This window comes from Micropterus dolomieu, linkage group LG20, assembly GCF_021292245.1.
Source record: "Micropterus dolomieu isolate WLL.071019.BEF.003 ecotype Adirondacks linkage group LG20, ASM2129224v1, whole genome shotgun sequence".
In the NCBI taxonomy this organism is placed as follows: domain Eukaryota; kingdom Metazoa; phylum Chordata; class Actinopteri; order Centrarchiformes; family Centrarchidae; genus Micropterus; species Micropterus dolomieu.
In genome coordinates, this window is record NC_060169.1 from 17,206,255 (window position 1) to 17,212,254 (window position 6,000).

The 6,000-nt window shown below is 40.1% G+C and overlaps 1 protein-coding gene across 19 annotated transcripts in view; it reads left to right on the forward strand.

Moving 5' to 3' along the window:
- The window catches only part of sox6 (SRY-box transcription factor 6), a 134,334-nt gene that overhangs the window by 77,838 nt on the left and 50,496 nt on the right, over positions 1-6,000 (forward strand). The window lies entirely within an intron of this gene.

Here is a 6,000-nt window from a genome sequence, read left to right on the forward strand (position 1 = left end):
ACAACATTTCTCCCTCTTCAGTGTAATTGACCACCACTGATGTCACCATGAGGCAAATGTCTGGATTTAATGGCACAGATCAATAAAAATTAGACATTAAAGAAAATATCTTTGCTTACTTCTGTTAGCCTCTCCTTCTCATCTTTTTCTCCTTTTTATATTTCTTGTCTTTTTATCTTTAATTTTTGTGTCACACTAACATTCATCACTCTCATCAAATGTTAATTGCCTGTTGGTAATTGGGAGGGCTTTAAAATATGGGGGAGAATAATTAGCACATCTTAATGAACAAAAAAAAGGAGAGGGGGTGGGGAGTAACAACAGCTAATGAGTCCTGTTGATGGAGAAGAGCCTGGAGGTGGGGGACATGAAAGAGGCTGGTAAATGCCTCTGAAACGAGTTTGTCCCAGACGGGAAACGTGGCATGCCTTCCACAGCACTACTGCTGAAACTTACATTGTCATTATGCTGTGTGACTGGCATTGTGTATTTCTTCTCTATTTTCATCTTATTCCTTCTGGTTTACATTAATGTGCTGCTCTAGTTTATAACCTATGCACCTCATGCCAGATATTCTCATTCTCATTATGAGTGTGTTTGTTTATGTGTGCCTTATTTCATACAGTACAGAGTGGTGTAGTGACAGACCACCCAGGCAGCATGTAGCTGGACATGGTCAAACAGTACAGGGTAATCCAGGGTTGGTCACTGACAGTGGTCAAGGCTATGAGCCTGGCTGCCTGTGTGAAGCTAATGTTATCCTGCTGGGTGTGCTTAGTGTCAGGCACATCCTTCTCCATTCCTCTGTTTGTTCTTTTTGCTGACAACTCCCCATCCTCTCCTTTCACCCCCCCCCCCAACCTCTTCAAACTTTTTATTGCAACAAAGTGGTAATCCAGCATCTTTAAGCACTCCTCACAGGATATACTATTTGGTTTTTTTTTGTTTGTGCTTAACAGCATTATCTTCTTATGCACATTGTATGGTCTTATGATACACATAGGCAAAGCAAACTTCTGGTTTCAAACAACAGTTAGTGCATCAACCAGCTTTACCTGCTCTTTCAAGAGTTCTTTTAAGGAGAAAGGCCATACTGTCAACATATTCTTGTGAAGCCACCAGCCTGGGCCTTTCACTTCAACAGTGGACAGTCTATTGGAAAAGTAATTCCATAATACTCCACTAAAGAGAAGCACAGAGCATGACACTGTCTAGAAAACACTCTAAAATGAAGTACCTCATACACTACTGAGGGGCTAGTGATACTCAAATCATAGAGGGCCCTTTACTTATGCTCATTGAACATAAGGGCACAGCCCTAATGCATCTCGCTTTTAGAGGCCTTTCCTTTAATCACAAAGTTAAAGGCAAATGATACCTGAAAATTCCACTTGATGCATAGTTTTGAGAGATGGTGGGGGGTTGAGTGTGTATGGGAACATACTTCTAAATAACCATTTCAAATAGTTGAACAGAGATGTAAGTAAAGTCCTGTCTTGCAGAGCCCAGTTGGCCAGCTTCTCCCTTGACCGAATGTGCCACAGATCTTCCCTGATAAAAAAACAAAAACAAAAGCCACATCCACAATTAAACAAAAGAGTCCCACGTTTAGACCGCCAGCCTCTGCTGGCTGTACTTTGCAGACAGAACACCCCTCAAAAATAAATATGGATCACTATCAATACTTTGAAAAAGTTTGATCGTATGCATCATTGTTTATCCAAAACCAAGTCATTTAAAGCAAAGATGTTCTCTCTCCCTAACCTACTTCCTCCAAAAATCCAGTGTGGCGATGGCCACTCCTCTCGAGCTTGAGTAGCAAAGAGAGTAGATGAAAGAAAGTCAGGGGCAAGTTAGTGAAGCATTTTTTGCCATTCTGTTTTCATTACTGCTGCCTCTTAAAATGCCCTGGCCATTTTTATATATAACAGCTTTGACTTAATTAGTTCTGTAAACAAGCTTCCAGCCTGTATGTCACAGACTTTTAGCAAAGTGGTAAGCAGTGTTGGGGGATTGAGTTTCTCTGGTATTAGTATGGGGAGCACTAAACTTTATTGGAGACCCTACTGGCCATCAAAGTCCCTCTGCTTTGGCTTCAGGGAGAAGACCAAGAGCTTCTTGCTAAGGGCTCGTATTGATGATGTAACTGATCACATCAGTGGACATTGTAAACTGTCCAAACAATAAAAACCATGGGGACTGCAATTGGAGATTGTTGTTGGCACGCTATGTGTGTGCTTTCAAGGGGCTTATGCATGTGGATTGAAAGGAATCCATCCTTAGTGTATAGTTCTAGAGGTTTAGTTAGGGAGGTTCGGCGCAAGGCAGCATGCAGTTTAATCAAGTTTCTCTTTTGAATAGCCATCTCTCTTTTTATCCTTTCTCATCATTCCTACAAGAGAGGCAGAGAGATTTAGTCTTTGTCCTTCTGGATTACAATGTCACTTGTTTTAAGATAGCAGATGTTTTGATTGCAGTGTTAGGGGCTTATCAAAAGTTAAAGCTCAAGGCTTTGTGTGTTTTTCCCTCAGCTTGTTTGTATTACTTCAGTCCATCCTTGTCGTTGAAATCGTTTTGGCACTAATTCAATCCCAGGATGAGATTAACTCTGGAGTTGATTTAGCTGAAAATTTGAAACGCCACCAAGACACGTGACAATTAAACATATATATTAGCAGACAACTGGTTTGTCCCATAACTTACTTATCTCTCTGAAGCTGTGTGCAGGCACTTGGAGATTAAAAAGAAAAAGAAACAATGAGCACACAGTTCTGTCTTTTTTATTTAATTCGGCTCAGCATCACTAAGGCATTCTGAGCATTATTTGAGTCTCCTCTTCCGCTTTCTGTTTCATAATCACACCCAGTTTCTCCTGCTCCTAATGGATAAGCAGTCGCAGCAGATGAGCAGCTAAACAGCATCACGTTGCTCATCAGACTGTTGACTCTGTCGGGCTGGCATGTTCTTTCATATACATTTTCTAATGACAGTACATGAGAGTTAAAGGCAGAAGCATGTTACTAAGAAGTGAGTAGCATTAGAGTGGTAACAGCAAAATAGTATATCAATGTCTTTCTGGAGACAAATAAAATAAAATGCCCTAATGAGATGTGGAGCTCTATGAAACTCAAGTAACAGTACTGTCCATAGCCATACCACCCCCCTCACCTCTCACACAGTAATGACCCCAGTTCATGCATTCCTCGAGGATGGGTCTGTGAAGATACAAACCATGGTTTGACTCTCACACGCAGATACTCATATACATGCACTGAAACGATCGCATACAGTACACAGGCACACAGGGACCCACGCATTGATAGACACATCAAGAGAATAAATATTGGCGGAAAGGTCAGGGTGAACTTTATCTTCACAAACAGGCTGGAGAAAGCAGAGCTCCCCAGATGAAATGGGGGGGGGGGGGGGGGGGGGGGACACTAATCCAAAACATTTCATTTAAATTTTGTATTCATTAAAATCATGACATTGTTATTTGTCACTGGCTGTGGCATTGGCGTGCCAACCTTGACTACACTGTGAGATCTAAGATCTGAGAGATAATACATTTCTATGGAGGACATTGTATACCATGTTTTTTTCACACCTGTTTTCGAAACATTAAACGATCAGTTCATCGAGCAGGTCTGGTTCTGTTTATCTCCCTTTGACCGGTCGTTCTCTCCCTATACATGCTGTGGCTTCAAATTCCAACCTCACTGAATGTTCACACACATTGTCTGTGCCTCTACATCCTACCTATAACCTTCTGCCCACAAAGATACACAAACACACATACAGAATGTGAAACCAGAGATTAAAAGAGGAAATGAAGGGATATAGTTGTCCATTGCACACTTCAAAGTCTTAGAGGCTTTCTCACATGTGTCTTTAATGGTGTAAAGAAACAGTGGGAGATGTGAAGACCTTCAATGGTTAGATGCTAAAGGTCCCAAGATTAAATATATTTCATTTTAATCTCACCAGCATTTAGCTAACCACAATTTATAAGGTGGACCATCTAGAGGTCGATTTTAAGGCATATATTTGGAGATGAGACTGAGAACAACACACACACTGACACATATGTGGTCTGATAGAACAAATCTCTCTCTCGCTTCAACTTGTAGCTAATTCCTTGTTTGTCAGTGTGACACACAATGTAGCAGTGTAATACGGTACCGTTTTGATTATTCAAGGTATGTTATTAAACTATGCAGCTTGAGTTACTATTTACACAGTTTTAAACTAAGTTAAGCACATGTGAATAGATGCTGCTTTTCTTTTATACTACTTAAGTTTTAATACAGACAAAATTATCTTAAATTCTGCTGTTTACCTTCAGTTTATAAAAGAGTAAAAAAATCTGGACAGCAGTGTTGTTTTAGTGAGTTCTACATGGATTTCCCATTTTCCTCTGTCAGAAAGAAACCAGAGAACTCACAAGGGAAGCTCTGTAAAAGTGTCTTCGGTAGTGGCTGTAGAGTCTGCCCAGTTAAACACTTAGGTTTTTGTGTTACACACACACACAGATAGTTGATGGCAGCCATTGCTGTTGCTTTACTTTGCACCAAAACAAATCAATGTATCAATTAAGTGATAATATGTAATAACAAATGATCTATTAATTGCTCCCTCAACAATTCAAATATCTATATAGTTATTCACACGTTCTCTGGAAACATCTGTAGTAGCTTGGTAAATCTGGATTTTATGTAATGTGATCAAGATTGGTCAAGCTAGATGTGAGACATCTGGCATACCTCGCATCTTGCTTGACCAGCAGCTATCATCAAGTAATTTCACAGATTTTCAACAAAATCCAGCTTTAGCTGTGCCACTGAAAGAGTTACACATCTGCGTTGTGATGCCATTGCAGTGAGATTCAGCTGTAGGCTCAGGAAGCTTGGGGTCACGGTCCTGTTGTATCATTAATCATCATACCAATGTAAGGTCTTTGTCACTGAGAAGCAGTTTCCCTCTAATAACTGGCCTGTTTCAGACTGTATTAATTGTTTCCTCCGTCCTCACAACCCCCACATAGCCTGATGTTTCTACCATTAAGAGCTTTGACTACAGCTGAAGCATTAAACTTTTGTCTAGTGCTGAAAATAATCATCTAACTAGATCTCCCAGCATGAACAAAAACTAATTCTGTCACATTGGTGTACTGCTTCGTAAATTACTTTATTATTCTAAAAAAGAATACGCATGTTATCCAATCCAATGCAAGTAATTTAATGCACGGATTCTGTTTGGTTACCAATTTAGAGAAGCAAAGCCTCCCAAACTACAACATTATGGTAAATATTTTAAATCAATCAGATGAGTTTAAATAAACACAGGGCTGTATGGTAATTGCACAAAGATAATAGCGCTAATTTGTGTATTCTCAGATGCTTTTGTTGTCTCCCCGGCACAAATGATTTTCTCAGTGTGAGACTCTTATTAATGCACGGGCAAAAAAAAAAAGCACAAAAATAGACTTTGTTAAAGAGAATGTGTAAGTCCCCCAATTAGCACAGCTAGATTGGGACTGTTAGCATGATAATAAGAGAATAATAGAGCAGGGAAATGATCGTGTGTATGTGTTTAAGTGTGCACATGCGTGTCTGTGTAGATGCTGTGCTGCCAGTGCTTTCCCTTGTGTTGAAGAGCTCTGTGTTAGCCTGCTAGTAGGATTATGTGGGGGCATTAACAGCCTAGTCAGACAGGCTTGGCTCTCGCCCAGGGAGGCTCCGTCCAGCATGTTCATCCTCCATTTAAGGAGACTGTTAGCTGATGAAGATGTGCACATGCAAGACTGAAGATAAAAGAAAGCAGTGACCCAACTCATTAGCCCTGTGATTTAATATATTGACACTTAGATACAAATAATTTCAGTTAGTGGACTCTATCGGTGGGGAGGGAGGGATCAATTTAATTAGTTATGAAATGTGACTGCTTGTCAGGAAGCAGAAGAAATGCTGACGTTAAACAAAGTTGTGTGCAATTTAAACA